This window comes from Eptesicus fuscus, chromosome 13 (genome assembly GCF_027574615.1).
Source record: "Eptesicus fuscus isolate TK198812 chromosome 13, DD_ASM_mEF_20220401, whole genome shotgun sequence".
Classification (NCBI taxonomy): Eukaryota; Metazoa; Chordata; class Mammalia; order Chiroptera; family Vespertilionidae; genus Eptesicus; species Eptesicus fuscus.
In genome coordinates this window covers 15,729,039-15,739,676 of record NC_072485.1, presented here as the reverse complement: position 1 = coordinate 15,739,676, position 10,638 = coordinate 15,729,039, and the positions used below count along the sequence as shown (strand labels likewise).

Below are 10,638 nucleotides of genomic sequence, written 5' to 3'. Positions count from 1 at the left end.
AAAAACAAACACAGAAAGTTATTTACACACTTTAAAAAAAACACTGAGCTGACTATAGCCTTGAGAAGATGCAGAATATACAAACTTTATCCCTTAAATGAAATGTTAAATTGTGGTTACAACTATTCATATAACTGTTCCATGTAGGACTCAGTAGTCAACACTAAGTACAACTTTATTTTCACATGCATCTTTAAATCAGAGCATTCCTGGCACGTTGCCTCTTAATCCCTAAATACGCAATTAAAGATGTTTTCAGAAATTACTACAAAACTGATAAAAAAAAAAAGCTAAAATAATTTCTGAAGGCAAATAGCTATGAAACCTGGACAGAAATCTATAAAGAGATTCACAAATCATTTGGAAAATCAGCCTAGATGTAAACTTAATAAAGCACACTTTCTGTCCATCCTTGAAGTGGATCGTTCTCCAGCACCTGTCTTTGAAGATGGCAGTAAGCCTGACCCTGATACTCAAGCTCTGGTTCTGGGTCAGTTTTCTGGTTTGGATTGCTCAGGAGTCACTTCCTTCGGCATCTTCATCAGTGAATCTGTGAGTGTGCCTTAGTATTATCTTCTCTTTCTGCTCTGCAACCTTTTCCGCTAGCAGTGGTTCTCAACCTTTCTAATGCCGCGACCCTTTAATACAGTTCCTCATGTTGTGGTGATCCCCAACCATAAAATTATTTTCGTTGCTACTTCATAACTGTAAGTTTGCTACTGTTATGAATCGTAATGTAAATATCTGTGTTTTCCGATGGTCTTAGGCTCTACAGCAGCGGTTCTCAACCTGTGGGTCGCTGCTGTAGAGCCTAAGACCATTAGAAAACACAGATATTTACATTACGATTCATTAACAGTAGCAAAATTACAGTTATGAAGTAGCAACGAAGATAATTTTATGGTTGGGGGTCACCACAACATGAGGAACTGTATTAAAGGGTCGCCGCATCAGAAAGGTTGAGAACCACTGCGCATGATGTGACTATCCATCTCAGATGCATTCACAATGGATTTTGTTTTTAAGAGAGAACACACCGTTTTGTTGCTGGAAAGGCAGAAGTGACCTCTCAAGGCAGCCAGGGCAGCCCGGATAGAATACAGATGGAAACCAAGGGAATCCCACAGGAACTACAGAATAAAAGCCGTAAGTGCTGCCTTAGAATAAACCTTTGGTGTCAACCAGGAAGGCAGCTTTCGCAACCAGGTTATTTGTAACCCTCCAGAAGATAACGAGGTGCCCCGAGTCAGGGAGCCAGGCATGGCGCTGCGCGCACTGGAAAGGACGCACCTTGGGCGGCAGCCGGGAGGGCAGCCACAGGCCTGATGGCAGCTCCCTGGTCCCTGCCCTGCGGTGCTGGGCGGCCAGGACCCCTTCACACTGCGTGTCCCACTCCGTAGAAGTTTTGAAAGAAGGTTCGTCAGGTGCCATCACAGAAGTCACCCTCCCGCCACTTTGCATACCGAGCGATGGCGTCTTGGCGCTGCCTGGGTTTGGAACATGCACCAGGCCTGAGTCGGGTGTTTTGAGGGTAGGGCTCAGGAATATCCCTTTATAACAATTATCCCATGTAACTTGGCTGGCAACTACTCTAGGAATTCCTGTGGGACTTTCCATTATTTTTAAAAAATTGTATTTTCCACACCAATGATAATTCCTTGAGCACAGGGATTGTGGCTTCGTGCCCTAACATCTAAATTAATTCCCAGCAGAGAGCAAAACATCATGGAATATATTTCTCAAAGGTGGCCATCAGCTGTGCAGACTGTGGGGGAAGGTATTGGCAGTATGAAGGTGAAACTATCAAGTTAAGACTGTTATTCAGAGTGTGGAGTCAAATAATGGTACAGCAAAACAAACAAACAAACAAACAAAACAACCATCCCCCCCAAAAAAAAAAAATCATACAAAAAACCCTCTTTGCCTTGAAAGGACCACAGGTGGGTAAAATAGCCTAGAGATATTTTCTTTGGCAAAGGCTGTTTTCCAAAGCTCCAAGGTAACAAGGGCATCAACATAGTAACCACTAAGTTATTTTTTTAAAACTATCTTCCAGGATTATATATGGCAGTCTTAGGCTGTCGATAATTATTAAAGACACCTGGCCCTTGGTTTTCTCATTGGCAAAATGGGGACATGGACACTTCCCAGCTGCCTGTGTTAAAGAGAGTTGTCAATATGACTAGACTTCGCCTGTCTAGCATCAGACGGCATTCAAAGACAGCCATGAAGAGAGCTGGGCCCCCTCCCGCCTGCACAGAGCTGTTACATACAATAAAGCTTCTGAGCACTGGCGCCCATCCAGGCCACTCTGGCTTCGGTCTGTGCAATCTCTATCTCATCAGAATAAATGTGACTTCCTTTTTAATTGCTCCTAGTCATAACCTCTATATAAGGCACAATAAAGCTGGAAATCCCAACCATTATGTCTATTCCTAAATTAGGACCTGCCATGCAGCTGCCAGTCCTGTTCGCAGATGGTGGGTGGGAGCTGGCATTGATGAGGTGTGCTCAGGATCCTACGATTTCTTTGACGGGAGGAGGGGGACCTGCTTTTCTTTTGGAAAAGTACAAATTGGCAAAGCTTAAAGGGATAAGGACCTTTGTGCATGAATTTTGAGAACAAAAACAAGAAAGGGAATTTAGTTATGTAGTCTCTTGATTGGAACAAAACAATGAAAATTAGTGTGTGTAGAGGACTCTACACTAGGCTATTACACTTCAGCATTGCAACAGTAACAACTATTATTATTATTACTAGAGGCCCGGTGTATGAAATTCATGCACAGACTCAGCCCAGCCTGTACCCTCTCCAATATGGGACCCCTGGAGGGATGTCCGACTGCCCGTTTAGGCCCGCAGTCGGACATCCCTCTCACAATCCAGGACTGCTGGCTCCCAACTGCTTGCCTGCCTGCCTTCCTGATTGCCCCTAACCGCTTCTGCCTGCCAGCCTGATCACCCCCCAACCACTCTGCTGCCAGCCTGTTTGCCCCCAACTTCCCTCCTCTGCCGGCCTGGTCACCCCTAACTGCCCTCTCCTGCAGGGTTGATCACCTCCAACTGCCCTCCTTTGCAGGCTTGGTCCCTCTCAACTGCCCTCCCTTGCAGGCAGGGTGCCTCCCAACTGCCCTCTCCTGCTAGCCATCTTGTGGTGGCCATCTTGTGTCCACATGGGGGCAGGATCTTTGACCACATGGGGGAAGCTATATTGTGTGTTGCAGTGATGATCAATCTGCATATTACTCTTTTATTAGATAGGATAGAGGCCTGGTACAGGGGTGGGGGCCAGCTGGTTTGCCCTGAAGGGTGTCCTGGACCAGGCGGGGGTTCCCTTGGGGTGTGGGGTGGCCTGAGTGAGGGGCCTGTGGTGGTTTGCAGGCCGGCCACCTGGCAACCCAAGCAGAGGCCCTGGTATCTGGAATTTATTTTCCTTCTACAATTGAAACTTTGTAGCCTGGAGCGGAGCCAAGCCTGGGGCTCCCTCCGCGGCTGGCAGCCATTTGTGTTGGGGTTATAATTGAAACTTTGTTGCCTTAAGTGGGTGGGCCCGGCCAGGGTGTGCGGAAAGCTTTGCTTCCCCTGTTACCGGTGGCAACCCTGGCCTGCTCTCTCAAGCTCCATTCTGCCGCCATTTGTTTGAATTTGTTTACCTTCTATAATTGAAACTTTGTAGCTTGAGTGGAGGCTTAGGCCTGGCAAGGGCAGGCGGAAAGCTTGGCTTCCTCTGTTACCTAGGAAACCTTGCTCTCTGTGGCTGTAGCCATCTTGGTTTGGGTTAATTTGCATACTTGCTCTGATTGGATGGTGGGCGTGGCTTGGCTTGTGGGTGTGTCGGAGGTATGGTCAATTTGCATATTTGTTTATTATTAGATAGGATTGTTATTTCTATTATTTGGAAAAGAAGGAAACTAAAACTAGGAGAGTTTAAACAATTTACCCAAGACCATGGTACTAGCAGTGCAGCCAGATTTCAAACCAGGTTCCTGACTTAAATTAAGTAACTTCTTCACTATGCCCTGCTGCCTTGTCCATAGGCAAATTCTATGGAAGAATGAAGTGACAGTCATTGGCAGGAGAGATGACAAATGGACTTACCTGACTTAGTAGTGACTATCATACTTAGTGTGTGAAGGAAACTTGGGACATTGCCTGCAGGCAGCAATGGAGTTTGATACTCTACCCACATCACAGGGGGCCTATTACTGTTCTAACTGTAAACATTTAAAAAAATTTATGTAAACATTTGATATCATAGTACTTCTCTAAAATAAACAGTAGTTCTTGACCTTGGAATTCTCATGAACTCTGTGGACTGTCTGCCAGGAAAATGTATATATGCACACAGGACCCACTCGCTGCCCACCCCCTTGCCCTTTTTCAAAAATTATCCAGGTCCTCCCCTCTTTCCTACTCCACCTCTATGATCAAGAAATCTTTCTCTAGATACTTGACTTCACAAATTGTTCTGAATTTCTGAGCCAGAGACAATCTTTATAGTCTAGGGGTTGTTGAACCTGTAGGCCATCAATTTTTCTATGTTCGAGTCTGTCCATATCTGCATTTATGATAAATCATGTATTGAAAAGACATATGGATTTTCTGTCTACCCAACACCAAATATTTGGCTATATGATGCTAACAATTTTCTGTTTAGTTTATTGCTATATCCCTAAAGCCTAGAACAGAACTTTGCACAATTACATGATATAATCTATGTGTTCTATTTTTTTGTGTTTAATACATGTTTCAGAAAATTGTTGTGTGAAAAATGTTTAGAAATTAATCACATAAATGTAAAAGATCAACTTGTTCTCAAAAGGATTTTATCTATAATTTCTTCATTATATACATCACTGTAGATATATAAACCTTACCAAGCTAAGAAATTTTCTTCTAGTCCTAATTTTCTAAGAGGTTGTTGTTGTTTTTTAAATTACAAATAGATGTTAGGCTTTATCAAGTGTTTAGACATTGATTGAGGTAAATTCATAATTTTTATCTTACAGTTTACTGTGGTGAATTGATAAAATTTCTAAGAATAAATCATCCTTTCATTCCTAGGATAAATCCCACTTTATTGTAATGTATTGTTATTATTATTTATTACTGTATCATCAGACATTATTTCTTAATATACCATTGAATTCAGCAAACTAATTATTTTCTTTAGGATTTTTGATGAATTAAATTTTTCAAAAATTAAATGGACCTATAATTTTCTTCTCTTGTATTGACCTTATTTAATTTTGAAATCAAGAATTACATCAGTCTTTTATTTGAAAACTACCTGAGATTTGGTTTTTGTTTTAACTATATCTAAGAGTCAACATATTGTTGGATCTTTTTAAAAATTTAAATTCAATCCAGGAATCTGTATGCTTTAATTGGTGAGCTTAATTTTTTTTATATTTATTATAGTTGCTGTACTATGCAAACTTATCCTGTTATCTTATTTCTATTTTCCATTCACTATATAAACTTTAATACTCCTTTCCTGTTTTGATAGAAAGACCCAGTTTTTTTTCAGCTGTCTTAAAAATTAAACATTCTATTTCTGTTTTTATAGTAAGAACAAAAGTGGCAGTTGTCCCTTACCTCATACTTACAGTTACTTTTCCCTATTAATTTCTTAAATTGATCAACAGCCATTTTTCCACTTTATAAAACAAAAATGTTGCTATATCTTAATTTCCCTTTGATCTCCTTTAGACCCACACATTTCACTCCTGCACAAATAAAATGAAATAATAAAATAAAAAATAAAAATAAAATGTGAATGGTGTTCCCCAAACTTGCAATCAATGTGGATATTTTCTATACATTTTGTTCTGGGTTCTTGTGGATGTATTTTTCCCTTTTTCAGCTTTAAGAGAATTCCTATAATAAACTTTATCCAGATATTTGACCACCTTTTGCTCCCATGTTTTTTGTAACATTCTCCTGGGTTGCCTTTTTTTATTTGAGTGCTTCCCTCAAGAGCAATTGTAATGTGAGACCTTGTATGCTTGCAAATACTTTTGTTATGTTATAATATTTAAATCACAGTTTAGCTATATTAAATTTATAGGTTCAATATTCTTTTCAATACTTAAAAAAATATTTCTTAATTGTCTGTTTGCATCTAGTTTTTCTGTCGAGAACTATACCATCAATACAGTTCTTTTCCTCAGCTATTAATATACCTAAGTAAGCTTCTAGAATTTCCTCTTTGTATTATTTGTTTTTAAGTTGCATTATAATGGGTACAGGTGTTAGTTTTTCTTTATCTCTACTGTTTGATTGTTCATGAACAGTTTTAATTTTACATATTTCATATTTTTAAAAAATGTTAGGTATTTATCTTCATTGTAACTTCAAACCAAGGATAAGACAAAAATAACCACTACCACTACTTATCATAGGACTGGACAAAACTGTAAGGAAATTAAAGAATTAGAGATGTAGGATTGGAAGGGAAAAGATAAAACTGGCATTGTTTTCAGAAGAGATGATCATCTACCTAGAGCAGTGGTTCTCAACCTTTTTAATGCTGCAACCCTTTAATACAGTTCCTCATGTTGTGGTGACCCCCAACCATAAAATTATTTTTGTTGCTACTTCATAACTGTAATTTTGCTACTGTTATGAATCGTAATGTAAATATCTGTGTTTTCCGATGGTCTTTCTCAACCTAGAAAGACCATCATAACCAACGGACAAACTATTAAAACTAATAAGAGAGGTCAACAAGTTTGCCAAAAATAAGATAAACTCACAAATATTAGAATTTTTTTACACCAATAATAACCAACTTGAAAGATAATAAAAAGTGAGGGGCTATTCACAATGTCAAAAGTTAGTAAGTAATTAAGAAATTAAGAATTAACTTATCTAAGAATACACTATTTTTTTTTTTAAAAAAAAGAATACACTATACTTCCATGGAGAAATTTTTAAAACTCTACTAGTAAAGAACATAGAATATGATCTCAGTAGATGGAGAGCTAGCCCATGCTTAGATGGGCTGAATTACTCTTATAATGATACCAACCTTCCTTAAAGCAATCAGTTAATTAAATAAAAACAAATCAAAATTCCAGTTGGATTTTTTTTAGGAACTTGATGAACTGACTCTAAAATTTTAAGATTCACTGTAATAAATAATAATTAAACCTGTAAAGTGTTAGTACAAGAACAGACAATGAAGTCAATGAAATAAAATATAATTCAAAGGCAGGCCCATATACATAATGTAAGTATATTTAAAAAAAGGATACCATGAGTGAAGCTTACAGATTACAGATTAGGAGAAGAAATTTGCATTGATTAAAACTGATAATATCTAGAATTTCACTTGTAGAATATACAAAAAACCACCCATCAATAAGAAAAATACAGCAAACTCAGTAGAGAAATTGGCAAAGGAGTGAACAGAAATTTTAGAAAAGAGGAAATCCAGAAGGTTAGCAAGCATATGAAGAGATGCTCAAATTTATTACTGTTAGTAATGTAAAATAAAATGACAGTGAACTATCACTACACCTATTAGGTTGGCAAAAATTAGAAAGCTGCTGATGCCAAGTCTGGTGGTGAAACGGGAAGCTTCATGAACTGCTGTAGGGACCCTGGAGAGCAATTTGGTTATATTCAGTTGGCCCACATTTATGCATATTCTTTGACCTAGGAATTCTACCTCTGTGCATGTAACCCCAAGGAAATTTTCACATGCCTCTGTACAAGGGTACATGTCAGCATGTTTATTGATGCTTTGCTTTGTGGAGGGGGAGTTGGAAACAATCTGGTTAAGTAAAAGGCAGTGTTTGCATTCCATGAAATAGTTTCAAGCATTTAGAAATGACGGATGGAAATATGCATAGCAATATGAATGGATCTTACAACACAGTGATGAGATAAGAAGTAGTATGAGCTCTCTAACACTATAGCACCTACATCAATTAAAAATCTAGGAGTGCAAAACAATACAGATTTTACAAGTACAGGTTACGAATTTATTTTATTTACAAATAAAAGAATTAACATCATCCAGATGAAAATCATTACTTTGATTGAAATGATAGGTGACTATTGGAGGTGAATGGAAACAGGAAAAAGAATATGTATGGCCGTAGCCCATTTGGCTCAGTAGATGGAGCATCGGCCTATGGACTGAAGGGTCCCAGGTTCGATTCTGGTCATGGGCACATGCTTGGGTTGCAGGCTCAATCCCCATTAGGGGGTGTGCAGGAGGCAGCTGATGAATGATTCTCTCTCATCATTGATGTTTCTATCTCTCTCTCCCTCTCCCTTCCTCTTTGAAATCAATAAAAAATATAAATATATAAAACAAACAAAAAAACCCCACAAATTAGTGTTAAAAAAAAGAATATGCATGGAAGGTATACAGAAAAGTGAATGAATGAATGAATGAATGAATGATGAATAAACAAAAGAAGAATGAATAGCCCTAACTGGTTTGGCTCAGTGGATAGAGCATTGGCCTGTGGACTGAGGGGTCCCAGGTTTGATTCAGGTCAAGGGCATGTACCTTTGTTACAGGCACATCCCCAGTAGGGGTTGTGCAGGAGGCAGCTGATGGGTGTTTTTCTCTCATTGATGTTTCTAACTCTCTTTCCCTCTCCCTCTCCGTAAAAAATCAATAAAATCTATTTTTTTTAAAAAAGAAGAAAAATGAATAAATAAGAGAGGGACCTTTTATGGACCAATGGTGATAAAGTGCTGTGGATAAAGAGGACAATAAAAGCCCAAAAGAAAAGAGAAAATTAAGGCCTGATATAGATGATAGCACATAATGAGCACTTAGTAAATATTAGTTGAGTGAAGGAAGAAATGAAGTCTGTGGTGAATCCTTTTTGCAAGGTACAAGTTCTTTTTGCAATATGGATCAGTGCTCTTCACTGAATTATTTTAGGAGTTTTAATTTTGGTATACCAATTTTTTTAAAAGTGAGCACATCTGAATGGCATTATCCAGATTTTCTTTTATTACTCTGCTTCTTGAGATATTGCATAAACATGGACAGCTTGTCCTCTTTTGAACTATGCCATGTAGTTTGACTTTTTAAAAATATATACTGAGTGGCCAGATTATTATGATATCTGAATGCATAATAATCTGGCCACTCAGTGTATATCTTATATAATAAAAGGCTAATATGCAAATTGACCAGGAATTCAAACAGCAGGCATGCCAGCCAACCGCCCATGTCCCCTCCCCCTGGCCAGGCTGGCCAGACCCCATCCATGCACGAATTCATGCACCGGGCCTCTAATATGTGTACATTGAGTGGCCAGATTATTATGCATTCAGATCATAATCTGGCCACTCAGTGTATATGTTTATATTGATTTTAGAGACAGTGTATATGTTTATATTGATTTTTCGAGAAAAGGAGGGGGAGGGAGAGAAACATTGATGTGGGAGAGAAACATCAATAGGTTGCCTCCGGCATGTACCCCTGTCCAACCCGAGCATGTGCCCTGACCTGGAATTGAACTGGTGACCTTTTGATGCATGGGACCATGCTCAACTAACTGAGCCACACTGGCCAGGGCTGTAGTTTGGCTTTTGATCTGAGTCACAGGAAATGTCTTTTCAGCAAATGTTTTCTGAGAGTTAGATCAAGTCTTGGCTCCCAAGTATCTGTCCATGTGTGGTCATTGATGTCTAAGGTCTTTGTTGGAAGCACTGAGCTGGAATCTGCTTTCTGAGCTTCGAGGTTGTCAGAAGGGGCAGGGTTTATTGCTGGCCATGATGCTGGACTTGCCAATTGAGATTTTTTTCTCTGCCACTGTACAAGATTTGACTTGTCAGAGAACCTCTGGGTTTGTCTTCTTCCTCCCCTCTTTCCAGAGGACAAGGATTTATCCCAGGGGATATAAACATCTATTGATCTGCTCCAGGTTTTAAGATCAGTGATCCTATGTTACTACTAATAAACATGGCTGACATTTGACTTTCACTGATTTTAATTTAATGAATATTGATTAGTATTTAAAGCTCTGTCTCTAGTTATATGAACTGGGTTCTGACACCTAGCCTACACCTAACAGCCGTGCGGCACTGAGTAAATCAAATTTCCTAAACATATGTTTGTTTCTCTGAACAATATGGATAGAAGTTTCCGCAGAGCTGTGGTGACTAGATAATGTAGTTAAGGCTTAACATGGAGTTTGGGGCATAATAAGTAGTTATTATTATTACTAGAGGCCCAGTGCATGATTGAATCATGCACGTGTAGGGTCCCCTACATGCTTTCGCTTTCGATCACGGGGGAGCTGGGTGCCTGAGTGGACAGGCACCCAGCTCCCACGCTTTTTCTTTTGATCGCTGGTGCACCAGGCCTTTCAGAAGCCTCCAGCGCCGCGGAGGCTTCTGAAAGGCCTGGTGCCTGAGCGGACAGGCACCCAGCTCTCCTGCTTTTGATGGTCCTCGGTGGGACGTGAGCTCGCTGCCCCAGAGGCCCCTTCTGTGCCGCAGCACAGCCATGGTGCAGACACTGAGCTCGAGCCGCCGCTGGCGATGTGAGCTCAGCGTCCCGCCGGCCCAATCGGCCACCCCGGCCACCCCGAGTCCTGCCCCCCCGTGCCTCCTGGCCAATCGTGGGCATAGCGAAGGTACGGTCAATTTGCATATTTG

The 10,638-nt window shown here is 39.9% G+C and overlaps 1 pseudogene; it reads right to left on the bottom strand.

The window, feature by feature from the left end:
* Nucleotides 1-491: 491 nt before the first annotated feature.
* Nucleotides 492-5,603, bottom strand: LOC129151146 (protein Mis18-beta-like; annotated as a pseudogene).
* Between the last annotated feature and the right edge of the window lie 5,035 nt (nt 5,604-10,638).